Genomic DNA, 27,690 nt, shown 5'->3' on the forward strand with positions numbered 1-27,690 from the left:
TAGCCTCTTCGTATTTGTACATTTCATCATTCAACAACTGTGCATCGGGATCCTATAGGGAGCCAGGGCTCAGCTCACTGGATCCCCACGTCAGCCCTGTGAAGCATTTCCATTGGACGGATGGGGCCGCTGAGGGTCTGGAGCCCATGAACGAGGTGGAGCAGGCTGTGAAGGCAGAGCCCCAGAGCCCGTGGGCTGACCTCAGCAAACGGTGTTTCTGCTCCCCTGCGCCATCCTCGCTGTCTCTGCCTAGGTCCGCCTTGCCTTTCCCGCTGGTCCTGCGCTCCACAGAGGCTTCCCCAGCTCCACCATTTGCCCCACTGCTTGGTGATTTCTGTCTGTAAAACCTCGCCTTCGAAGACCAAGAGCAGCTGACCTCTGCAGGGGCACCTCCGGGCGCCCCGTAGATGACCCCGGCAGGCTGCCTCACCTCGTGGAAGCCACATCTCCTCTACTCCTCAGCGGGGCAGGAACAGGATTTCATGGGGTGGGGAGGGGAGAGCGTTTCAAGGCCTCAACACAGTGACCAGCAGCAGCAGACACGTGTCTGCGTGTTCACCGTCTGTCTCCACTTGAGTGGTAACCGCACGGGGGCAGGACAGTCTGGCTTGTCCCTCATGCACCCCTGGCGAGTGCACTGAGCAGGGCCTGGCATGCAGCGGGCACTTGGCAAACCTCCATGGAGTAAATGAGTGGCACTCGCACACGTACACAGATAAGCCACACTTGGGACCACCTTCCTGCCTGGCCGACAGTCCTGTCTTCCTGGCTGGCTCACTCGCTCCGCTTCCGGTCTCTATGTGCTCTCCTAATGACCAGCTTCTAAGTGTCCAGAAGCCAGAGACCTGGGCAGTGCCTACCAAGAACAAGTGCTTGCCTCGTACCAGAACCAGATCCAGAAGTCGTAACCATAAAGATGCGAGGAGTGTGTGTGTGTGTGTGTGTGCATATATGTGTTGCACGTGTGTGGGCTGTATCCTGAGACACACTCGTGCTGTGGGGAGGGGTGTGTGTGTGTGTTTTGCTGGTTGTGTTGTGCGTGTTTAGGTGCTGATGCAGGAGCTTAGCTCCTGGACGGATGTCACATGGTTGAGCTCTCCAGCGACCAGCAAAGGAGCCCTGCTAAACTGGTCACAGATGCCACCGGGGAGTCACCTCCTTCTCTCCTGTGTAGTTTCTCATTTCCATCAGGGAACTGGTTTCTACAGAGAAGACAGGGCTTTGAGACCAAGGCAGGGAGATGAGGGGTGGACCGAAGGAAAGGACGGAAGGAAACATTTCAGCTAAATCCTGTCTTCTGACAGATGGGTAAACTGAGGCCCAGGCAGGGACATGACTTGGCCAAGGTCAAGCTGCTGGAGAAGGGCCAAGCTGAGCCAGCACCCTGCTCCTGACTCCCGGCGCAGGCCCTGCGGGGTCTTTGGTTACCTTATGTAGCTTAGGATACAGACTTTCCTGCCACAGGCTGAGCCTGAGAGGGGTTTGGAAGATTCCAGATGTTCAGCTCATGTCTAAAACATGTCCAGAAAGAACTGTTTGTCATTGAAGCTGATTTCATGGACCAGAAATACTGGGGCAGAAATGTTCTGTGTCTCTGTTCTCATGAACAATACATTTTACTGTTGTCAGAAGTGAGTAATAATGTAAACCTGTGATACTTGGTGGCATAAAAGGCACTTGTGCCAGGCTGGGCAGTGGCACTCTGCTGCTGGGATTAGGGGGGCTGGTGAAGAAGGAGGTGGGTATGAGGGTACAGGCCAGGCTAGTCGCAGAGGGTGCAGGGAGGGCTGCGTCCGCCTGGCTGGGTTGGGCCAGCAACGGGCACCATACCTGGCACACAGAGACTGTTCCACACTGCAGCCGTGGCAAGCCAGGCTCTGCCTTTGTAGAGTTTACTCTCTGGGGGCTCAGTCATTCAGTGATTCATTTCCCAAACGCTGAATTCTGCATGCCAAAACCTGGGGTCACACAAGTATAGGCCACCACTTCTAACTGCATGGCCTTGATTGGGAAAGTTACTTAATGACTCCAGGCCTCAGTTTCATCATCTTTAAAATGGAGATCATCAAGGAACTTAGAGTGCTATTGGGAGGATTAAATAAGAAAACTCCTGTAAGGCAGGTAGCATAGGGCCTGGCTAGGAAGAAGCTCTTGAAAAAATTTCATTATTGTTATTACTGCATGCTCTGTGCTGCAGGAGCTCCCTGTTCCATACAAAACACAAATGAACCCTAGAAATCCCCTCCTTCCCTTTGGAGAAGTTAGCCCAAATTGTAATTTTCAAATAAATTTGTGAGTTGCTTCGTTCAGTGTCTCTTGCTGGACTGTGCCCTGCGTGTCCCGTGTTTGGTCCCAGGAACAGATGCTCAGATGTCCCCAGGGCCTCCAGAATGCCAGACAGGAACTGTTGGAGTCCAGAGGAATGGGGCATCATGGTACCCCAACAGTCCCCCTCCCCCCAGGGGTGTGGCACCCAGCATATGCTCTATGCCTTCTGTCTGCAGTCCCTGTGCCAGAGCTGGAGGTACAACCTCTTCCTCTCTGCACAGAGAGCCCTGGGCTCAGATAAGGGGTTTGGGAACACAGAGCTGGCTTCAGAGGTGATGAAACTGGCGCAGCATTTTTGAAAGAGCCGTGGGCTACACATGTCTCGTTCTTTGCTGTATCCACAGCTCCGAGCAGCGACTGGCAGGTATAATTGCTCAGTATGTACCTGCTGAATGAATGAATGCAAGACAATTTTGCAATGTGCCTTAAAGGACGAGTGTCCTCACCCTCTGGTTCCATTTCTACAACATATTTTAAGGAAATAATCAGAGAACTGATTTTTAAGGACAAGGATATTTATTTTCATTTGGAAAAGCAAAATTCAATGAAATTAAGAAAAATATAGGGGATTGCTTGAATAAAGATCAAAGATAATGCAACTGTTTAAAAACATGTTTTCGAAGATTATTTGACGATACAGAGAGAAGTCCTTCATGAAGTAAATTTTAAAATAGGCTTCAGAACCGATCCGAATTTTGTACAAATAAAATTATATTATTAGAAAAAAAAAATGAAATGATAACTGCCAAAATGTTAACAGTGGTTAGTTTTGTGTAATGGATTAAATGAAACTTATATTTCTCTTACACTGTTTGTTGTAGCTTTTACAATGAACGTTAATAAAAAAAAAAAAAATTAAAGGCTACTTAAAGGTGTCTCTGAAGCAACTCGCGCGTCTTCTCCCCTGCGGCTCCTTTAACTCCAGTCAAGACGCGGAAGAGGCGGGGGTGCCAGACACCACTGACGTCAGAAGCAGCCCAAAATGACACAGCGGACGAGCCAATCCCAAGTTTGCATTCTGGGAGCAGCCATTCGATTGGACACAAGTGCGGGCGTCTTCGCCCAATGGCAGAAGAGGGGCAGGAGCCCGGCGGCAGCGTGGGTTTTAAATCCACATGGTGGCGGAAGGGCGGGGCGGCAGTGGCGGCGGCGCCTTTGGGGAGAGAGTCCTCTGCCCTGGAGGGTGTGCGTGGGTGCCATCCTCCACGCCTCCTGCGTCCTGGGCCAGGTGATCAGCCTCACCGCACCTGTTTGTATCAGCAGGTACCGTATAGGGTCTTGTGAGTATCCAGTGGCATTCGTTCATCGGACAGATGTTTGCTAGCCTCTACTGTGTGCCAAGCAGGGCCTGGTGGGATAAGGTAGAACCCAGGAGAGATACCCTGAGAATCCACGCTCCTGTGTAACGACCAGCAAGTGTCTTACCGTTACCTCCACCCTGCTGTGCTCTCTAGCGCTAACTCAGTACCTCTCCCAAGATGTGAGCTTCCCAGGGGAGTAAGTGACGGGGATACCGTGTGCCTTGTGAAGGGTCTGCCCCATAGTTCATGTTCAACATGTACTTGTGGAATAATTATTTCAAAGACCGATTTTTAGCGCAGGGCTTGCCAGGTAGTAGATTTGATAAATGGTAGCTGTGCAATAAAGAACAATAGCTAGTATTGATTAAACGCCTATCGTGTGCAAGGCGCTCTGGGCACTTGCCATGTATTACCTCATTTAATAGTCACAAGATTCAAGTTTTCCCTAATTTAAGAGTTACAACAAGCAGGTTAAGTACCATTATTATTCCCATTTCACAGATGTGGAAACCGAGGCAGAGGGAGGCCAGGTAACTTTTCCAAGATCCTGTAGCTAGGAGGCGGTGGGGTTAGATTCAAGAGGCCTTGGTCTTAACCACTGCCTTATCCCAATATTTATCCAGTACTTGTTTTTCTTTTCTAAGAAAATTCTCGTAAATCAGCCCTGTGCTCCTGGGAATTCAGAGAAAAGGGAGGAATCAGGTGGGTGTGGCACAGCCAGGTGAGCTGGAGTCCTGCCACCCACCACATTGCCCAGCTCTCCTGGGTAGCAGAGGTCAAAGAGGGGTGAACAGAGAGGCTGCCACTGGGGCGCGCCAGGCCCTGTGCTGGGCTGGGCCAGCGGTACATTGATGGGCATGACAGATCCATCCCTGCCCTCATGGGGCTGGCAGTCTAAACCAGCAACCACTAACTGGTGACCTGTGGGCAGCCTGCGGAAGTGTTTTAGGTTCTGCCTGCCTAATGTTTGCAATTTTTCTAAGCTTTTTAGCATAAGTCGCCACAGTCCCCACCCCTCCCTGTTGTATCACACATGCCTACCTTTACTCAAGGGTCCCTGCCAGCGCCTGAGTGTCTCTGTCCCCTGGTTTAACCATGAAGGAAGCCCCCAGGTGGGGCCAGGCACCTGAAGACCAGCCTCCTCAGGGGTGGCACTCAGGTGAGGCTCTGGCATTCTTTACCTTGCCCCCTGTCTGCATTTAAAATCCCAGAATCTCCACCTTGAGCCCTGGAGTCCTGCACCTCCCAAAGCTGAAAGCCCCTCCACTGGCCCCTGATGTGACGTGCAGCCCTCACTGGAATATCTGAAAACTCTGGTGGTGGATGCCAACTCTGACTCATTTAAACCTGGGTTCAAATCCCAGCTTTACTGCTAAGCAGCTGAGTGACGCTCGACCATAAAAACTTGCTTCCATTTCCTCCTCTGCAGAATGGGGATAACAATCGTCCCTCCTCTCAGGGTTATTGTGAAGCGTTAGATGATGCAGGGAAGATGCTTGTCACACAGCAGGCACTCATCAAACGGGCTGCTGATCTTTCTTTGGGAGGCACTGTCACCGGCAGGAAGTTCTTCCTTACATCAAGCTGAGGTCCAGTTGCTCTATAACTTCCATAACTTCCATAACTTCATGCTCTTGCCACCAAAAATGTGCTTCTGTTTCCATAGAATAGCCCTTCAGAAATTGAGGACCCAGCTACACATCACGGCTTCCCATTCAAGACCGGCTGCATAATTTGTGGAGCCCAGTGCAAGCTAAAAATGTAGGGCTCCTGGTTCAAAAATTAGTAAGAATGTCGAGGTGGTGACAGCAGAGTTCAGAGCCCCTTCTGAGGGCAGAGTCCCATGTGACTGCCCATGTCACACCCCATGGATGGGCCCTGCTCCCATGGGAGGTCTTTGGCCCTGTAATGTCCTCCAGATCCGCATGTTGCTGGAAGAGGTCTGCCCGGACCAGGACGGAATGAGGAGGGTTTCCAGCTGGGCCCAGGGAAAGGCACCGGCTGGCATGGTCTACACCTCCTCGGGAGTCCTGGTTCACAGATCCTACCCTGCCACCTGCCCTACAGCCGCTGGCGCTCTCCGCACTCGACTTTTTGTCTGTCTTTGTGAACATATATCTAGAGTAAAGTGCACAGATCCAAAATCTATAGCTGGATGACGTTTTATGTTGTATACACCTATGTAACCACCACCCACCAGTCTAGAAAGTTCCCTCCAGTCCCTTCCCGGTTACTACCCACCACACCCAGTTGCAGGTAGCCATCATTCTACCTTGTTTCACCGCGGATTCGCTTCTCCTGTTCTTGAACGTTATATAAACAGGATCCTACAGTACGTGCTGTTTGTGTCTGGCCTCTTCACTCACTGTTAACTCTGGGAGCCTCATCCTCGTCGCTCTACCCGTGGTTTGCTCCTTTGCGTTGCTCTGCAGCAGTCCTGGCGCACCGTGATTCTCCTGTGGGTCCTCCGGTTCATTTTGGTTGTTTGCAGCTGTTGGCCGTCGCAGGCAGGGCTGCCGCGGGCATTCTGGAACCATCTCGGCGTGCTCGCCGTGCATGTGCACTCGTTATCCTGGGGTCACTGCCAGGGGTGGGGCTTTGGGGCAGAGGTCGGCCTGTGTTTGGCTTTAGCGGATATTTCCAGAGTCTCCAGAGGCGGTGGTACCAGCGTGCACTGCTGCCAGCAGTCACGTGAGCCTTGCTGGTGTTCCACAGCCTCGCCGACACTCACCATCGCCACTGTTTTCATTGCAGCTATGCTGGTGATGTCACTCTTGACCCTTGGAACTGACCTAAGGAAGCCGAGTGCCGCGACTCACACTTGCTGTTCCTTCCTGACCGCTGGCGAACCCTGGACTTTCACACACCAGCCCTGGAGCTCCCCCTCCCCCTTGGGGTCACTTGCAAATTTCACAAGCATGGACTTCATCTAAGTGAGTGATGAAACTCTGAACAGGACAGACCGCAGAGCAGGGAGAGCCGCAGCTTCCTCTTGGACACTTCTCTCCCCACCTGGGTCTCGAGTCTTTGATCTCTCCCGACGTGATCATCGTGCACTTCGTTTCCACACCTTGAGCAGGAAGGTATCCGATCTTTTTAAAGTCACACAATCTATTTAAGAACATCTTTGGAAGAGAGAAGAGGGGGCAGAACAGATGTTAAATGTACACAGTGATTGTAGGTTGCAGCCAAATGTATGAATGATTAAAATATGCAAAAGGATGCATCTCAGAAACACAACAATAATAATAACGCCCAGTCCTTATAGCACATTCACTATGGGAGGCCCTGTGCTGGGGGCCTGGAGCATCTCAATGTGAACTTCCCAGGGAGGTTGATTTTATTTTTTTTAATTTTTATATTTTAAATTAAAAAAATTTTTATTGGAGTATAGTTGCTTTACAATGTTGTGTTAGTTTCTGCTGTACAGCAAAGTGAATCAGTTATACATATACATATATCAACTCTATTTTTAGACTCTTTCCCCATATAGGCCATTACAGAGTACTGAGTAGAGTTTCCTGTGCTATATAGTAGTTCCTTATTAGTTATCTATTTTATATATAGTAGTGTGTACATGTCAGTCCCCATTCCGGGCAGGTTGATTTTATCACCCCATTTTACGGATAGGAAAACTGAGGCTCGGAAGTTGTAGCTTGCCTGTGGTTCCACAGCTGGTGAAGGATGGATTTGGACCCGAGTCCATCTGTCCCCAGAGCCTCAGCTGTGGACACTCCTCCCATACTGCTCCAGAGAAGACCTTCCTAAACGCTGGCTGGGTTCTGATAGACCCCAGTCAACAGCAGGCATTGGGAACTGGCCACCCACTGGATGTGTCTTGCTTGATCTACAGAGCACTTTAAATTTTTTAAATTAGTTGCTTACTTAATGAGGAAATTTCACCTTCACAAATCTGAATTTCTGGCTTTTCCTGATAAACCAAACGATCAGACCACATGGGGTGAGAGCTGAGCAGGTGCTGTGTCCTGGGGGTGAGGACCTCAGGCCTAGCTTGCCTCATTTTCCCCACTCCCCGCTTGTGCAGCCTGGCCTGAGAGCATCACCACAGCCTGCCTGTCGGGTCTACTGATGGAAAATGGAAGTGACCTTTATTCCGAGGGGACCTTTGCCAGACCCTGCGCATCACTTCCTTTTCTGGGCCTTTGAGGCAGGGCCTCTCACAGATCTGTTCTAGAATGTGACTGGGGGGGATTCCAGGACGGTCATTTGATTAGGAGAGCCAGCCATGCACCTTGTTGAAAATCATGTCACTTGACCATCCACTCTTTGCAGAGGTGATGAAATTAAGGATCTTGAGATGGGGCCGTTAGCCGGGGTTATTCAGGTGGGCCCAAGGCAATCACAGGTATCACAAGAGGCAGAGGGAGAGTTGATACACACAGAGAAGGTATGTGACCTCAGAGGCAGAGATCGGAGTGATTCGGACACAAGCCATGGCACAGAGACAGCCACCAGACGCTGGAAGAGGCAGGAATGCATTCGCCGGGAGGCTCTGGAGGGAGCGTGGCCCTGAGACACTTTGATTTCGGCCCCGTGATACTGATTGCAGACTTCTGGCCTCCAGAACTGTGAGAGTAAGAATTTCTGTTGTTTGAAGCTACCAAGTTTGTGATAATTGGTTTGGGCAGCCCCAGGAACTGAATGTGGAAGGTCTGGAATGCTGTTTTTCCAATGTCTGGACCACATGGCTCCCCAGTCATCAGCCGCTGTGGGCCACGGTAAGGGAGCTGCAAAAGGGTCCTTGTCTTTTTGGGGCTGCAAACAACCGAAATTTATTTTCTCACGGTTTTGGAGGCCAGGAGTCTGAAATCAGGGTGTCGGTAGTGTTGGATCCTTCTAGGGGCTCTGAGGGGCCTCTCTTCCAGCTGCTGGTGGCTGCCGGCAACCCTTGGCATCCTTGGTTTATAGATGCCACGCCAATCTCTTCTGTCCTTCTTATAAGGACACCAGTCGTTGGATTTAGGGCCCACCCTAGTCTAGTAGGACCTCATCTTAGCTCATGAGATCTGAAACAGCCTTATTGCCAAATATGGTCACATTCTGAGACTCCAGGTGAACACGAATTTTGGGGCTGCCATTCAACCCGGTATCACCCTGTTCTCCAGGAGGTCCAGTCCTCGGTTTCTGAAACGGAACATAAGTTGCAGTGGATAGGCATGTATCATTCAGGGCTCCCTTTCCTGGAAAAGGTGTTCTCGAATCCACGGCGCGTTGATGGCTCCCTAGGAAAGCCTCTGTAAGTTTGCTTCGAAGATCTCAGGTACAGCCAAAACACCTACCAGAATTTCCCTGTTCCTTCATCTCATGTGCTCATCCACGTTCAGGCCCCTGCTGATTTGGTTTGGAGCAGAACAGACGCAGTCTCTGACCTCATGCAGCCTGTGGTCCAGCGATCAGAAAGGACACCTGAGTCCCCTGACTCTGCTCGTGCCTCTGGGAGCAGATGTTGTCAGGGAAACAGGCAAAACCACAAATGCCCATCCTGGACCAGATTTCAACTCTTACCCCTTTTCTCCTCACCCAAAGGCTGACAAAGCAATCCGATTCCAAACGTGTTGCCCCTGGATGAGAAGATCACATTTCTCCCACCTCAGGCTGAATCTCTGAGACAGATGAGGCCTCCTGCCAGCCAGGGCCTTAGGAGCGCTGGCTGAGGAGAGCCACCTGGCAGGGGCAGCTGCAATCTTTGGACGCTTCCTCTTGTATTTTCACATCCCTGCCTGTGGCACTCAAGCTGCCCGTGACCTGCCCCGTCACCTGCCCTGCCTGGTTTCCTCCCACTGCTTCTTGCTCCTTATCCAAAGCTGCATGACCTTGGACATGACACCTCCCGACCCACCCCAGCCCAGGGCCTTTGCTCTTGCTGTGCCCTCTGCTGAGAATGGTCTTCTCACGGCCAGTTCCATCTTGTCGTTCAGGGCTCAGCTCAAGTGTCACCTCCTCTTGGAAGCCTCCCCCTGGCCTCCTGCTGTGTCCTACCCCATCGCCCTGTTTCTTTCCCTTGGGCCCCTAGCAAGAACCCTTGAGTACGAATGTGTGTGTTTGTTTGCTGTTCATGTCTTTGCCTCACCAACTATAAGCGCTGCGAAGACAGGGGCCCGTCTGGCTTGTTTGCTGCACGACCCCAGCTTCCTGCCCGGCACAGAGAAAGCCCAGCAGAGCTGCTGAATGAACATGTGTCAGATGAACTCGGGCCTTCTCCCCAGGAGGCAAACTGGCTTCGGAGATGTCCGAGCCTGCTGCGTTCTCCTGTGGGGTGGGTCATCAGGTGCCCCGTTTAGGGGGCCGTGTGCTTTGACTGCTTTTGTGAGGTATCAGGGTTCAAAGTGACCGAGGCAGCCTGACTGGGGGGATGGGAAACACCTATCCGAAGCCAGCAGGGCCGCGTGGGCCCCTCCGGCAGGACCAGCCTCACCTGTTAGTTCAGGAGCCATCCAACAGCCAAACTGCTTTCTTGGTTTGACATTTGGGGGACTTTTTTGGGTTCTGCAAGGACAGGTGGCCCAGGCTTCCTTTTCCTGGAGGGTCTGGTTCCTTCTGGGGCAGGTCTCAGTTGGTCAGTGTAGAAGCCGCACTGCGTCTACCTGCAGGGCCCCTCAGTGCTCCTGCGTTCACGGCCAAGGACAGCCTGGCACTCTGGCCTGTGGGTCCCGACATCTTTAGTCAAATGGACTCGGGAGGGAGGGAGAGAGAAGGGCAGATGGCGTCGTGGAAAGAGCATGGGGTCCGCAGTTGGGCGGGCTGGCTTACAGCCACAGCAATAATGACAGTGAATTCAGTCTGAGTTCCTGCCACGTGCTAAGCACCGTTCTCAGGTCTCTACCTGCATTATTTCACAAGATCCTTACAAGGATCCTGCGACGTGGGCCTCCGTAGGGTCCCCATTTTACAGACACGGGATCTGATTAATGGAAGGACTCAGATTTGGAATCAGAAGATAGGACGGGGCTCGGGGGGAGGATATGAAGGCAGCAACAACTCCAGCAGTAATAGTGACACCCACGACGCTGCAGCCCCAGCCAGGGTAGCGGCCACTGACGAGCCTGGCTCTGAGCCGAGCCCTGTGTGAAGAGCTGCCTGCAGCTCCTTTCTGCAGCCTTCCAGCCGTTTCCCGCGGGCAGCACAGCGCAAGGTGCAGGGCGCTGTTAGGGATGAGTCTGCCAGCTTGCAGAACAGCCCTGGGCGGCGGTTATTTTTATCTCCATTTTGCAGATGACAGAACTGAGGCTCAGAGAAATGAATGTGTCCAGTGACGGTCCCTCTCAGGGCTAGGGACTGCTTCTGGTCTGGGATGACCTTTCCATCAGGCCACTGTGAAATGAGACCAACAGGGAGATGTGTGAACTTTCTGCAGAGATAGTCTGCTTTCCATTTTGTTGATATTAAAGAGTTCTTCCTCTGATGAGATGACGTTGACCGCAGAAAGTAACTTGCAAAACGTTCTTTGTTGGCAAGTTAAAAATTACTAACCAGGGACTTCCCTGGCGCCATTGGTTAAGACTCTGCACTACCATTGCAGGGGTATGGGTTTGATCCCTGGTCGGGGAACTAAGATCCTGCACCCCAATAAATAAATAAACAATAAAATTTACTGACCTATGGTGGTCTCCTCAATGCCCTTTAAAAAAGTATACTAGCCCATGAGTCCTGCCCATGGGGGAGCCCACCTCTCCAGGTCACCCCACCCAAGTACCCAGGTCTGGGTGGATCCACGAGGCTCTGCCACCCATTAGCCCAGAAACACCTTTCCCACCTTTCTTGGCCTCATCAGGAGCACGGGATATTGCAAGGACCCACCCTGGCAAGTTATGGAGAAGCTGGGATGAGGTGAGCTTGGAAAAATCCCATTTCCTGGCTTCACGCTAGTGCAATTTCAGGATCCAAGTGCCTGAGGGTAGGTTTAGAGATGCTGAAATTGACCCATCGAAGAGGAACTCAGAGGGAGGGGAGAAGCAAGTATGTTTGTCCTAAAGGAGCGCCTGCGGGGTGGAGACTGTGGGGATAAATGTGGAAGGAGAGAGCTTACATTTTCAGTTTAAAAAAAAAAACAAAAACCCTTAAGAAAATATCGACATACGTGCACAACTGGGTGAAATGTCCGCATGCTGGAAATAAATAAGAATATTTATTCTTATTCAGAGCACCATGGTGGGCTCTGGGGAAATACCAGGCTGGGGGAAGCCATGAGGGGGACGTTGAAGTGGTCAGTCCAGCCCTAGGGTGGGGGCAGCTTGCTGGGTGCCTGGGTCTCATCACAGCTTCACTTGTCTGAAACTGGATCACCTCAACCCCCTCCGTGGGGCTGGTTTCCTGAGAGCTGGACCCGCCCAGCTAAGGTCCTGGGGCAAATTGCTTCACCTCTCCGGGCTCAGTTAGCTCATCTGTAAAATGGGTGGGAAAATAAAAATGATTCCCTGGGATATAGAGGTGTGAGGCTGAGATTCAGTGCTGGTTCCCCTCCCCTGGAGGGAAGGAGTGGACCGCATTCCTGTGTGGCCCTTCCTGGCACCCTGCACGGGGGTCAGGGGGCACACAGGGGTCAGGGGGCACACGGGCCCCTCGCTGAGGAGGAGGGGGTCAGCTTCTGGTGTCAATTCACAGAATCCGAGTTCTGGTCTAGACTCAGGCTTCTATTGGCAGCTGCGGGGCCTCCCCTCCTGGGGGTGTTAAGAGGTGAAAATGTGGTCCCCTCTGTGCCCCTGATTTGTAAATAAGAGACTTTGTTGTGTTTCTCGCTGTATCCCAGAGTCTGGCTGTGTACGCCAGTGCCTGGCGCATCGTAGATGCTCAATAAAACAACGCGAGTTAAAAATTCACTGTGGTTCCTCTAGACCAGGGGCGCAAACTACACAGCCCGTGGCCACATCCAGCCTGCCGCCTGCATCTGAGCTGCGCGTGGTATTTACATTTTTAAAAGGTTAGAAGACAAAAAGAGAAATATCCTATGACACATGAAAACTCTATGAAATTCAAGCCTCTGTGTCCATCGATAAAGTTTTATTGGAACACAGACATGCCCATCGTTTTACGAGTCATCTGTGGCAGTTTTCCTGCTACAAGGACAGGGGTAAGTAGTTGCGACAAACCTCAGGGCCTGCACGACCGAATACGTTTACTCTCTGGCCCTTTAAGAGAAAAGTTTGCCGACCCCTGGTCTAGACATTGGGTCTCAACTTCCACTGAACACTGGGGGAACTTTAATAACACTGGGGCCCAGGGCCCAGCCTCAGATCCCGACTGGTCCAGGGAGTAACCTGGGCATAGGGATGTTTCTTGTTTGTTTGTTTGTTTTGCGGTACGAGGGCCTCTCACTGTTGCGGCCTCTCCCGTTGCGGAGCACAGGCTCCGGACGCGCAGGCTCAGCAGCCATGGCTCACGGGCCCAGCCGCTCCGCGGCATGTGGGATCTTCCCGGACCGGGGCTCGAACCCGCGTCCCCTGCATCGGCAGGCGGACTCTCAACCACTGCGCCCCCAGGGAAGCCCTGGGGATGTTTAAGAGTTCGCAGAAGGTTCTGATGGGCAGCCAGGGCCGAGAGTGCTGCTTTAGGTGCTGCCCGTTAATTACCACTCCTCTTTTTTGCTGTCGATACAGCGCAGAGCATGCATAGAGAACCAGAACGCAGCGGCAAGACCAGGACCAGCTCCCCAGGGAGAGACTGAGCCGTGGGGCAGGGGGCGGGGCAGGCCTGTCTGAGGGCCATCTCCCTGGGCTCCAGCCAGGGTGGGCACGGGGGGATGCCGGCTCAGGGATGCGCCTCATCTAATGGTGCCCCCTCTCCGCGTGCTGCACGCTGGCCGCCTGTGCCAGCTATTCTGGAAGTGATGAAAGTGGCTTCTAGATTTAGGGCCTCACTCTGTGCCAACACCCCGGACCGCCTTATGAGGTGGGAACATCTTCCCTTTTGCTGAACAAAGAAGGCAACTTCTCAGAGGCTGGGGGAGGTCAAATGATACGTTTACAAGCTGTCCTAGAGTCAGGATTTGAATTCAGACCAGTCTGGCTCCAGGGTCCACCTCGTCAGGCACTGCACTGTCCTGCCGTCAGGATGAAGAGAGAGTGAGGCACTCGTCTGTCCCAGGAGCCTGGGGTGTCTGGTTTTTAAAATGACGAGCGATCCTGACAGCAGCGGTGGCAGCGACAATGTCCCGTGGCTTCTTTCTTGCAATTCTTTTATTTTTGGCCTGAGACAGCTAATGCGTGGCCAACGTATCCAGGGAAACCAGGATGCTTGGAGCGAGCTGTACCAAATCTCCATGCTAAAACCATCAGACGGCTAATTCGGGCCTCTCCAGTTATTTATTTATTTTTAGACCCTTGTGTATCATTTTACACATCCTCCTGACAAACTCGACCGTCAGACACACGCGTTCAGGGCATGTGACAATGTGCCTGTTCTTTTTGGGGTGGGGGGGGCTGGTGCTCTCTGTTCCTCGTTTGTGAGCTTCCCAAGGGAGGCGTGAGCTGGCCTAGGTCTCCCTCTGCTGCATCTTCTCACCCCACAGCGGCAGATCCAGAATTTCAACCCCTGGAGGTCTACCTCTAGGCTGGGATTTAACAGTGTTGTCGCTATTGACATTTGGGGGCAGAAAACTCTCTGTCCTGGGGGACGCACCACCTCTCCCCCATTCCTTGATCCATGAGTCTGGGATCCCTCCGACACCTCCCTTCTGTCCCTTGCCCCCCACGTGCCATCTATTGGCACATCCTGGGGTTTTACCTCTATTTTAAACAATAACTTTATTGAGGCATTGTTGACAAACAATGAACTACACGTATTTGAAATGTGCGAGTTGACCAGTTTTGACCTAGGGACACGCCCACGACACCATCCTCGCAATCATGATACGGAACATCTCTGTCACTACCCAGAAGTTTCCCTGTGCCCCCGGCCATCTCTCTCGCCCCCTCCCACAAAGCAGCCACTGATCTGCTTCTATCACCATAGATTACTTTGCATTTTCTAGAGTTTTATATAAATGGAATCATACAGTATGTGCTTTTTTGGGTCTAGCTTTTTTCACTCAACATAATTAGCCTGAGATTTGGGCATGTCGCAGCGTGTAGCAATAGTTCATTGCTTTTTATCTTTGCGTAGTATTCCGTCGTGTGGCTAGACCCCAGCTCCATTCACCTGCCTATCAACCTACCTCTTTTTTACAATGAGATTATTTACTGACGTATAATATACATACAGCAAAGTGCACAACTCCTGTGTGACCAGATGGGTGAATTTTCATGGTGGACACGCCCTTGCAACTAACATCCAGATAGAGATGCAGGACGAGAGCAGCAGCTCGGAAACCACGTGCCCGTTTGCGTCCCTGCCTCCCATCCAAGGGGGCCCCCAGCCTGTTTCTAACACATAGATTAAGCTGATGGTTCTGGAGCTTCATGTGCACGGATCATACAAGATGTTCTTTTCTGTGTATCTGGCGTCTTCACTCCACATGATGATTGAAACGTCGCCCTTGTCTTGTGTCGACGGTTTGTTCTTCTGTTGCTGAGTAGCCCTCGGACGTGTGTTTATCCCTTCTCCTGTGAGGCACGCGGGAGCTGTTTCCAGTATTTGGCCATAATGAATAATGCATCTATCGACAGTTTTGCACGTATGAATCTCTTTCCTCCCTCCCTCCCTCCCTCCTTCCTTTCTTCCTCCCTCGCCCCTTTTTTTCTCTCTTTCTCTCTGGCTCTTAGGCCGTGACCCACTTGAGGGATGAGACTATATCTTACTTACCTTTGTAGCTTGGTGCCAAGAGTCGCAGGCCCTGGGCTATGCTATGCGGAGGGTGGGCTGTCTCCACTGGACGGGAGAGCATCACGTGTGAAGGGACCAGCCCTCGCTGTTGGGGCCAGGAGTCCTGGAGGTGGGTCCTGGGTGTGTTCTGACCCAGGAGAGCTGAAAAGCAGGGCAGGGCGCTTCAATTTAGGACCAGAGATATGGTGCTGAACATCTGGGGTTACGAAAGAGGAACTTGGGGTGAGGCCCTTGTCTTCACCTATCTGGTCTTGTAGGGTTGTTCGCAGGGTGTCCCTGGGTTTGCTGTGCAGGCCTTTCCAGCAGAAGATACGGGTATATGCCCAGCTCTCTACCGATGACGTCCGCGGTAGGGGCACCAGATAAAAGAAAGGACATCCAGTCAATTCACATTTCCGTTCAACAATAAATAATTTATTAGTATAAATATGCTCCACATATTACAGAGGACATACTTATACTACAAAATTCTTCATTGTTCCACTGAAATCCAAACATGACTGGGCATCGTGTATTTTATTTCCTAAATCAGACACCCCTACCTAGCAAAGCTGAGTTGGGTGAATGAATTACCGAGGATGTTTTAGTTCTCTATTACTGCATAAACGTCGCAGTGTAAAACAATCCACGTTCACTCTGTAATGTATAAAATAGATAACTAACAAGGATATATTGTAGAGTACAGGGAATGACAGCCATTAGCTTGTAATAACTTTTAATGGAGTATAATCTGTAAAAATACTGAATCACAATGCTGTACACCTGAAACTTAATATAATATTGTAAATCAACTATACTTAAAAAAACAATCCACATTCATCATCTCACAGTTGCTGTGGGTCAGGACACTAGGCATGGCTTAGCTGGCCTCTGCTTCAGGGTCTCACCTGGCTGAGATCAAGGTACTAACTGGGGTGGTGGTCTCACCTGAAATCAGGGTGTGAGGCTGGAAAGGAATCAGCTTCCGCACTCCCTCAGGCTATTGGTGGAATTGATTCCCTTGTGGCTGTAGGACTCATGGCCATTTGCTTCTTCAAAGGCAGTGAGGAAGCCAAGTGTCCAGAGGGAGGCTGGCAGCAAGACGGTCCTTACAGCATAATGTAAGCGTGGGAGTGACACGCCATCAGCTTTGCCGTGTGCCGTGAGGTGATCACAGGGGTGACACCCCCTACCCTTGACTGTCACTGGGGGAATGGTTGAATAAGTGTGATCCCTCCATACTCTAGAACAAGGGCAGCGATCACAGAGAAGGCTTTGATTCCTATCTGTAGGTCTAGAGAGGTGCCCACGATTCATCTTGAAGTACAGAAAGCAAGTTGTACATTTTTCCAAATGAAAAGAGCTAAATCGGTTTTTGCATCTCCACCCGCCCCCAATTATAAAAGCAATACATGCTCATGGCAAAAAATAGAGAAAACAGAAAATTATAAGGAGAAAGAAAGTGGAAAGAATCCAGAATCTTACTGCCCAGAAACAAACACTACTTCTAACATTCTGATGCATTTTCTTCCAATCTCATTTCTACGCATATTTGCACACATGGGGATATATATGTATTTAATATATATATTTAAGTACATATTGAAGCAAAAATAGACTTGCACTACGAATGCTGTTGAGTGGCTTGCTTTTTTCTACTTCGCTGTCACAGCTTTCCATGCTAATGAACATAGATTTCTCATCATCTTTCATGGCGGCAGAGCATCGAGGTTTGGGTGTAGTATTTGTGATGTGAGCAATCCCCGGTCGATGGACATTTAGGTTGTTTCTGGTTTTTCACTACAGTGTACGTGATGCTGCAGAGAGCACCCCTGAACATCATCCTCTGTGTAACTGTCTGATTTTTGCCTTGGGATGAATTCCCATCGGTGGAATTGATGCCTGAAGGAGTGTTCCGAAGAGGCGGTGCCTCGTGTGCATACGATTATAACAGTGGGTCCTGGCATCAAGGGCGTGAGGGCGAATCTGGGCTCTTCCCTTCACCAACCGTTTTATCTGGGACACGTTCCTTAACCTCTCGGTGCCTCTGTCTCCTCATTTCTAGAGTGGGAATTAGAACTGAATGCACCTCCTGGAGCTGCTGGGAGGGGTCCATGAGTTGGAAATGGAGCTGCTGGGAGGGGTCCGTGAGTTGGAAAGTGCTTAGGACTGCTGTTGGCTGGTCCCTCGGGGAAGCCAGGACAGCTTGGATTTGCTATTGGGAAGGGATTCTGGGGACCTGTGTACCTGCTGAGAAGTGGAGAATCCTGATGACATAGTAATGGCTCACACTGCGTATACCCCACACGGGGCACTGTTCTAACCCTTACAGACTCATCTAATGCCCGGATGAGCCCAGGAGCTGGGCGCTGGTTCCCATTTCCAGCTGAGGAAGATGAACGACAGAGAGGGGGACTCAGACTCTGCAGTGGTGTGGTTCTGGAGCCCCGATGTCCACCATGGAGGATCTCTTATCACGATGCGGGAGGGGGGCGCGAGGGTTAGAGGGAAGAACCCCGGTGGTCAGAGGAGCCTGGGTTCGAATTCCGACTCTGCCTTTTTACGGGGGCTGAGGGCTGAGTGGCTGAATGAGCGTTCATCGAGGGGGTGATGGAGGTGGGAGGAGACAGACAGCAAAGGAGCAAACAAGCAAATGATACCAAGTGATGGCAGATCCTGGCACTCCTGGGGAGATAAGGGAACAGGAGGAGAGGAGGGACCTGCTTTGGATTTGCAGGTCTGGGAGGACTTCCCTGGGGTTGAGGCCTCTGTGCTGAGGCCAGAAAGACCAGACGTGAAGGAGCTCTTTTTGGAAAGAGGCTGGGGTGCGAGGAACAGTCCGGCCCGTTAAGGACAAGACCTTGGTGAGTTTGAGAAACTAGAGAGGCACGTTCTGGAGCAAGAGGAAGGAGGGAACACGTGCTCTTCGCGTCACTGTTTTAACTCAGAGGAAACCAAAGCACGAGGAGATGCGTGGCTTGTCCAAGTTCACAGGGCTGGGCTTCCAGCACAGATGGTTCTCTGCCCGAGTCTGCGCCCTTAACGAGTCCTGTCTGAATACTCGAGAGAAGCCCAAATCCTGATTTTTATGGGAAATGTCCTGATATGTACATTTTAGCAACCAGGTTAAAAAAAATTAAAATAAGTTATACAGAGATCCGAATACATTTGGGGGCAAGACCAAGTATATTCTGCCATCCCCTCTCTGAACCTCTGCCCCCTAAGCTAACAGTGCAGACGACACTGGTCCCTACCTTGTAGGATTGTTACAGGTCGGTCATGGTTATCTGAGTGAGAGCTCCAGGAGGGGGCTGTGTCCTGCAGCCCAGGCTGAGTTTCCACTCATGAAATATGGTCCCTATGGCCTTACTCCCCACCACCTTGTCAGTGACCTTGAAGAGGTCAAGTTCATAGAATAGCCCTGCTTTTGTTCAGAAAGCAAGAGTGGAAACAGTTGATCCCTCAATGTGCTTTCAGCCTGCGCTTGCCCAGGGGTGTGCTTTATGCATTTAAAATACTCCTTCGTGACGTTCAAGGGGCCCCTCCTGCATCACCCAGCAATCCCAGCGGGAGGCATGCAGCCTCCTGCCACAGACGCCCAGGGACCTGGGTGTGAGACCTGGAAGCATCGTTTGAAAAGGCGAACTTGGAAATGACCTAAATGCCCTACAAGAGGGAACTGAGTGCGCAACGGTACAACTGCATGGGGACGCTGGGGAGCTATCCACAAGGGCGCGGCAGGAGTCGGGCTCTGCAAACCGCAGCCTGAGGGCGAGGGATGGTGCGCTGCTTGTTTTTGTAAATAAAGTTTTATTGGAACACACCAGTTATTTACATATTTTCTACGGCTACTTTCAAGCTATAATGGCAGAGTCGAGTAGCTGCCATGGAGACCAGATGGCCTGCAAAGCCTACAGTATTTACTCTTTGACCATTTTCAGAAAAACTGCTACGTCAATAAACATCGGGGTGGAAGGCTCTCCAGGACTTACTGTCACATGAGAAAAATACCTAAATGGGGGTGGAGATGTACCACAGCATAAATGGGATGATTTCAGTTCTGTAAAGAACAGTGAAAGAACAATGAAACGAAAAAATTCTAGAAATATGCATGCAGATGTATTTTATAGGTGCACTAAAGTCTGAAAGGATACACCCCAATCTGCGGACAATGTTACCTCTGGAATTTAAGAGGTCGTGTACTTTACTGAGCGTTAACTACGTACTAAGCACTGTGCTGAAGGTACAGAGTCTCTCACTTAATTTTACAACATGACCAGGAGGTAGGTGCTATCCTGATGCCCTTTTTACAGATGAGCAAATGAAGGCACAGAGAGGTGAAGTCACTTGGCCAAGGTCACACAGCTCTCGAGTAGCAGAGCTGGGATTCGAGTGCGGAGGAGAAGGGCAAACACTTTTTACTTTACAAAAGGGTATATCGTTGGGCAAGCATGAGAAAAATAAAAATGTGAGGTGTTTACACAATTCCAATCAGGTACCCTTTTGATCTCAGGCCCTCTGCTACCTCCCAGGGTGTTCTTCTGAGTGGGGCTCATGGGTGACTTTTTTCGGAAGGTCTCCTGGAAGGATCCCAGGCCTGCTCTAGTGAAGGGGGAATGACTGGGAAGCAGCTGGGTAGGGGACAGATTCTGAGACCCCAGGTAGCAGCCCCCCTCCCTTTTAGTTTGGGACCTGCCAAGCTGAGGACACATGTTTGCAGGGAAGCTGAACACTCAACTGTTCTGCTCGGATTTTCCAAGGCATTGCGTTTCATGAGTGCTATCAAATGGTGACATTTCGGAGTACAAGTGGTGGGGTTGTTGTTAATACTGAGTTAATGGTGCTAAAATGATTAAGCATGGCAGGCTTTTAAACAATGAGGTTCATAAAAGGTGTTAATAACCTCTTAAGTGCCTGGATAATATTCCCGCCTATCATAAACTGCTCCCAATTAGGTCTCTTTGCTTCTGTTTACCCAGGGAATGAGTGAGGAGTTGGCTGGAGGGCTAGATGGAGCCTCCTGGGGCAGAGAGGAGGTGTGCCCGTTTGGGAAATATAAGTAGCAAGGGCCGGGAGGTATGCATTGCACATTCATACCTGACATGGGAGAGATTTTCAGGGAGAGGAATCTGGTCAAGGAACCACCAAGGATATGGTTAAGGGGGCGGGGGTGTGGGCTCTGGGGTCCGAGAGGCCACATCCTCGCGGATAGATGCACAATGGAGCTGCAGCCATTGGGCTGCGCTCAGCCGCCAAACCCAGACGGCGGCACTGGGGTGCTGAGAGTTAGCACCTGGGCCGCGGCATTAGAAGCTGACTCTGCTGCACACTCGCGTTGTGGTCAGTGTGGGCAGCTGGCCTTCCTCTGTGTGTGCACGAGTGCAAAATGCAAACACCCAACCCCTCGTTCCTGGGTTCTTAAGAATTTCAAGATGGCAATAACCTCTCCCAGCCGGGGGCCCGTGTGACTGGACGGATTTCTTTCCCCTGACTCTGCTCCCCGCTCTGTGTCCTTAGTCTCCCCACCTATAAAACAGCCTGAGACAAATATGTAATTTAAAATTTAGTAATCACATTAGAAAAGTAAAAAGAAACAGGTGACATTAATTTTAACGATATACTTAAAATTATGTATAACCTGATATATCCAAAATCTTATCATTCTGACATGTAAGCAAATAAAAGAATTATCACTGAGATATTTTATACTTCGTTTTCATATCAACCAGTGGAAACCCAGCAAGTATTTGACACTGACGGTTCGTCTCATTTTGGACCAGCCACGTTTCAAATCTCACAGGGCTTGTAGCATCGGACCACGCAGATCCAGGCAAAGGGGCCCCCGTGGCGCCTGGAACAAGGCAAGTGCTCATCGACTTCAGACCAGGGTCCATTTCTTCCTGTGCCTTGGTATCTTCGGTCACCGTGTGGTCACCGCAACAGGAGTCTGGTGGGGCTGTTGGCGATGCAGAGCGCACGGCCCGGTGGCCGGGGGTCCGCTGCCATCGATGGAACCTCTGCCTGGCCACGTGGCAGCCGGGGGACCTCGGGCCAGCCTCATTACCACCCCTCAGCTCAGTGTGAGGAGGGCACCTGCTGACCGCACACTTCCCGGGGCCGCGTGGGGAGGACCGGCCCCGGCGCAGGCTCAGTGGACGTCAGCCACGGCTGCTGCTTGTACCTCTTTGTTTCCTTGTCTGCAGCCCTGGCACCTTGTGTGTGGGCCCCAGAGGCCCCATCTGAGAATGGATGTGATGAAAGTGTTCTCCTGACTTGGCGGTGTTAAGACTCCTGGGAAGTGTCATTATCCCTCTTGTATTTTCGGCTTCTAGAACACGCCCCCCCGCCCTGTGGACGGTAGGCGCTTAATAAGTGTTAGTTAAATAACTAAATGAACTAATGCATGAATACATGAATGTCCATGAGAAGGGGGGCATTGTGTAGTTGTTTGGGGTTTGAAGCTACAGTTGAAGCCCTGCTGGGGGGAGGGGCCCGAGGGGGGAAACGTGCGGATCTGGGACTCTGGGTGGGGACTCTGAGGCCCCTCCTGCCTTTGTCTGTTGGGCTCATGGTCTCTGCTCTGTGAGGTCCCTTTGGGCCGACTCCCAGGGCCCAGAGCCGCTCCGCTCAGGGTCTGGCTCGGGTCCACCGAGGGTCTGCAGCCTCCGTGGGGCGGGGCTCTGGGTAGACCAGATGGCCTGTCTCCCCCAGGCTCCGAGTGCCTAGGTCCTCTGGGTGGAGCCTGCAGCGTGGCCTGCGGATGCCCTCAGCACAGAGCCCTTCAACACTCCCCCTCCACGAGCCAGGCCTGTTTGCTCCTAATGCATTTGGATTTCCAGATGGGATCATTTTAGCAATATTGCACTTTTATATCGTTGAAAGGGAAAGATAAAAAGGCAGTGCTTTCCTTCCTGCCCTTTCTCCCAAGCTCTGCAAGGATGACATCAGACCACTGGCCTCATCAGGGGCCCACGTCCTGCAGCCAGAGGAAGAAAGTCCTGGGGAGGGGGAGGAGTACACCCCCCTCCCCATTTCCTGGGAAGGAAAATAAACTTGTAAATGTTGAAAATAAGTCGCGTGCCAGTGTTCTGCACGCCTTGCTCCTTTGCTCTTCCCGGCCATGGTTTTTGTCATCTCTGGGTACCGCTTACACTGTTACTTCACCTTTTTCTTTAAAACAACTTACTGAAAAGTTTTTTTAATAGAATTTTTTATATAGAATGAGAAAAACATTTGTATCTATGGAAAGTTTTAAATACATACAAAAGTAGCTTAAATAAAATAATACAAGGTACCCACAAGATGTAATACATAAAATATAAACTATATTGCAATATAATATATTATGTGTAATTAATATAGGGTCTAGTTATATAATTACTTATTACATAATTGATAATATTTTAATATATTATATATAATTTATAATATACTATATTCGATGGTATATTAAAATTTTAAATAAATTTTATATAAAATTATATATAAACATCTTTTGAATTATACTTATGACAATATACGACCCATTAGCTAGCTTCAAAAAACTTCAGCTCGTGGCCCATCTTGTTTCTTCTATACCTTGACTCAGAGTCTGCCCCCACTCCAGATTATTTTGAAGCAAATCCTAGACATCATGTCATTTCATCCATAAATATTTCAGTACCTGTCTCTAAAACATTCGACTTTTTAAACTGAGTTTATCTTAAAAGCGAACTCTTGTATCGCAACCTTAAAAGGAAAATTTGGGTCACTCTCCATAAAGATGGAAAGATAAACACAAAGAGAACAGATCAGTGTCATAAACTTCTAGGTGGTGCCAGCCTGCTCTCTTGGCCCCAGAGGGAGCCTAGTAAGGGCTAGGGGGTGTTAAGGACAGGCCACGAGCTAGTACCCCACAGAGACTTTCTCTGTGACAGATCTCACTGGAAGAGATGAAAGAGAAGGGAAAGGCAAGAGCCCTTTCTGTGTAGTTTGTTAATTGATGCTGGGTCTGAGGACCCCTAAGAGCCTCCTGAGGGAGGCAGGCCATGCCTAGGCGGCACTGCCGTAGGCCGTGGGTGACCAGAGGCAGGCGGGCTTTCAGGGAGATGCTGCCGCTGAGACGTGAAGGGCCTGGGCCGTACAAGAGGCCCACCTGGGTTCCCATCCTAGGGTATCCCTTCCTGAGCATGGGACAAACTTGGGCATGGGACAAACCCTCAGGCCTCAGTTTCTTCATCAGTAGAATGGGGGCAAGAATAGCTCATACCCCACATGGTTGTCGTGGGCTCAAATGAGATGTTTCAGGCAAAGTGTTTGGAGCAGCGATGGGCAGAGTGAAACCTCAATAGATAGAAGCTGTTATTATTATTCTTGTTGCTGTTATTGATTTTGTTATAAGTTGCAGGTAAGTATGCCACCCCTATCAATTCCTAAGTGGGGCCCGGTGGGGGTAAGGGTATCCCTGAAGGTGGAATCTCGTCCCTTGCCCCTCAGGCGTTTGGCTTCTGAATGCCTGAAACCTCCTGCGACTGACATCTGGGGCACTCATGAACCCCCCGAGCCCAGCCTGCAAGCCCGTGAGTCACTTCTGTCTACTGGGGAAAACCAACGAGCCCAGGAAACATCCAGACACCCATGGGCGTCCCCAGCTGCCTGCTCCTGGCATGAGCCACGCCACCCCCCCCACCGTCCCTGCCAGACAGTTGGGCAGACTGCCAGGTCCGCGATTCACACCCGGGATGGCAGCAGACAGCCCCCACTGGGCTGGGCTGCATGCGTGTGTGTTGCTTTCTCGCCCCTCTCCTCGGCTGGGTTGTTTTGCTCTGGGCTGCAAATTCATTTTTAGATCCCAGCCTCCTCCCTCCCCCATCTCCCACTTCTATTCTTGGAAAGCAAACTGGGATGTGCTTGGGCTTTGCAGTGAAGTCAGACAGAAGTTTGCCCACGTGCTCCGGCCCCCTGAGATTTGGAGTTAATTAAAAAGGGGGCTTTGAGTGGCAGGTTCAGTGGCCAGAAACGCAGCTGGCTGGCGCTGACTCTGCGGGACGGATGGCTGCTCTGGGCGTCCCCCGCCTCCCAAGGCCTGGCAGGGTGATGCTCCTGGGATGGGGCTGCCCTGCCCGGACAGGTTGAGTTGACCATGTATGTTGGTTAAATATGAACTCTTCCGGCACGTTGGGCTGCTGAGAGATTTTTAATTAGATAAATACACTTTAAAGAGTTTGGGAGGAGGGTCGCCTTCAGGAACCCAAGCTGGCTGAAATGTGCTGTGTCTGTGGAAGGAAGCTGACCTTCCTCAAGGCCAACCTGGCAGCAGATGTGAGGGAGGAAAGGTGGGAAGAGACGAGAGGAGAGAGGGAGAAACGAACGGGAGGAAGAGGGATTTGGGGACCACTGGGGGACAGAGTGAGTACCCGGAAGGCCAGGCACCCCGTGAGAGGGTAAGGGTCTGGATTGAGGAGCCAGACATCAAGGGTTCAAAATCCCAGCTCTGCCACTTTCCAGCTGTGTGACCTTGGCAAGTCACTTAACCTCTCTGTGCCTCCATTTTCCTATCTGTAAAATTGGAACACTGATCATAATAGTACTCCTCTTTAAGTTAAGATAAATAAAGTGTTTCAGCAACAACTGGCACAAAGTGGTGATTATTAATTAATCTGAGTTTATTATTATTATAAAGAGCAGGGAAAAGAGGGAAAAGAGAAGCAGGGGCTCCCATGTCTATAAGCATTCAGTCTTGGCCCAGCAAATCCCAATGGCATTGGATAGAGGAAGGAGAGGCAGGTCCTACTGGGACTTAGTCCTCTTGGATGAGAAGCCGGTGAGACCAAGCAGAGGGGCTCCCTCTAGGGCAGTTCCTCCATTGACTCAGGGAGAGACAACAGCCTCTGAGAACTCAGATGCCTCCTTTTCCAGGAAGCCTTCCCTGACTGCCAGCTCCATTTAGCTGCCCTCCTCTATCCTTCTGCTGCCCCAGGCACACATCATGCCGTATGGTGATGTCTCTCTCTCTCTCTCTTTTTGATATTTATTTATTTATTTACTTATTTGGTTGTGCATTTACTTATTTTAGTTGCAACATGTGGGCTCCTTAGCTATGGCTCGTGGGCTCCTTAGTTGCAGCATGAGAACTCTTAGTTGTGGCATGCATGTGGGATCTAGTTCCCTGACCAGGGACTGAACCCAGGCCCCCTGCATTGGGAGCGCGCAGTCTTAACAACTGCGCTACCAGGGAAATCCCTGAATGGTGATGTCTCTTGTTTAAAGCTGTAAACTTTCCCTAAAACATCTTCATAAGTATTTTGCAAACATTCTTATTATGAAAGATTAAAAAAAAATCCAGAAGCATCAGGAGTAAAATGAGGCCGTCTCACCCCCACCCAATCCTATACCTCTCCTTACGGTTTGGTGCGTGTCTTTCCTGACCTTCAGGAGGGCGATCGTGAGTGTGTGTATATGTACCATTTTGTTTGTCTATAAAAGTGGTTGTACTAATGCATATTAAGGAAAACAAGTAAATTTGAAAACAACGTCTTGGCGTGTTTCCACGGCACTGCTTATCTAACTTATTCCTTTATTTTTAATTTTTATAAATATTTCCCTTGAACCTATGATACAGACACATAGTAAAAAAAAAATTGTGCAAAATGATAGAAAGTGAAAATGATGTGTGTCTCCATTTCCTGACAGTGTCCCCAGCCCCCATTTCCCTTCCCCAGAAGCAAAGCCTATTACAGATTTCCTGTGCATCCTCCTAGACAGTCTGTGCATGTAGAAGCAGTTGCTGTAACTACATCCCTCTTTTCTTGGTACTCTGCTCTACCCCTTGCTTATTTTCACTTAACTCTGCACCTCGAATGATCTCCCTTATCAGTACATCATACGCTGCCTCATTCTTTCCGACAGGCACATAGTATTCCGTTACATAGACGGGCATAAGTTATCTAACACTCTAGTGATGGGCATGAAGATTTCAACACACATCGCTAAATGCTCTGACATTCCTCCCACTGAGAGGTAAGGTCTATGTTCCCTCCCTTGAAGGTGGGTGGCCTTGTGGCTGCCTCAACCGATAGAGTATGGCGGGAGTGATGCTATCTGACCACATGGTGGGTTAGAAGTGCCCATAGTGCTTCTGCCTGGTTTGCCTGGGCTCTGAGGCTGCCATGCTCTGAGGAAGCCCAGCCCATGTGGAGAGGTCCAGTGAAGGTGTGCTCTGGCTCCCCTCTGAGCCCAGGCTACGAATGACTCCAGCCTGGGTGCCCGATATGTGAATAAAGAGGCCTCCGGAAGATGCTCTGACTTTTTGAGTCTTCTCAGCTGAGTCCCAGGACATAGTGGAGCAGAGACAACTAATCCCTGCTGTGTCCTGTCCGAGTTTCTGACCCATAAATTGTTAGCAAAGTAAAATGGTTTTGAGCCGCTGGATTTTGGGTAATTTTTTACTCAAATTATAATAAGACATAATCAGAATAATGTAATAATAATAAATAATCAGAACAATGTGCTTGTATGTGTCCTTGCCTTCCAAAGAGTCGGCCTCCTCTGGGATTCCTCAGAACAGGGATTATCTCATTGATTTTTAAAAACAGAGGCAAAATTCACACAATATAAAATTAACCATTTTCATCCTACCATTCAGCAGTGTTTCATACATTCACAATGTTGTTGTACAACCACAACCTCTAACATGTTCCCAAACATTTTCATCACCCCCCAAAGAAAGCCGTACCTATGAGGCACTCACTCCCCGCTTCTCCCTCCCCCGTCCCCCAGCCCCTGGCGACCACCAATCTACTTTCTGTCACTATGGATTTGCCAGTTCTGGGCATTTCACATCAGTGGAATCGTACAATATGTGGTCTTTGGTGGCTGGCTTCTTTGACTTGGTATAATGTGTTTGAGGGTCTTCCACGTTGTAGCCTGGGTCGGTACTTTATAACTTTTTGAGGCTGAATAATATTCCACCGTATAGATACACCACGTTTTGCTTATCTGTTCGTCTCCCGATGGACATTTAGGTTGTTTCCACCTTTTGGCTATCATGATAAATGTGGTTTTGGACGTCTGTACACATTATATTTGAGTCCCTGTTTCAGTTCCTTTGGGTATACCCTTAGGAGTGGAGCTACCGGATCCTGTGGTAATTCTGTGTTTAACTCTTTGAGGAATCGCCAGCCCTGTTTTTCACACCAGTTGGATTATTTTACGTTGCCACCAGTGTTGCATATGAATTCTGACTTCTCCACACCCTCACCAACATTTGTGCTTGTCCATTTATCTGATTCTAGCCATCCTAGTGGGAGTAAAGTGGTGTCTCACT

This window comes from Grampus griseus (genome assembly GCF_964374135.1).
Source record: "Grampus griseus genome assembly, chromosome: 14".
Lineage (NCBI taxonomy): Eukaryota > Metazoa > Chordata > Mammalia > Artiodactyla > Delphinidae > Grampus > Grampus griseus.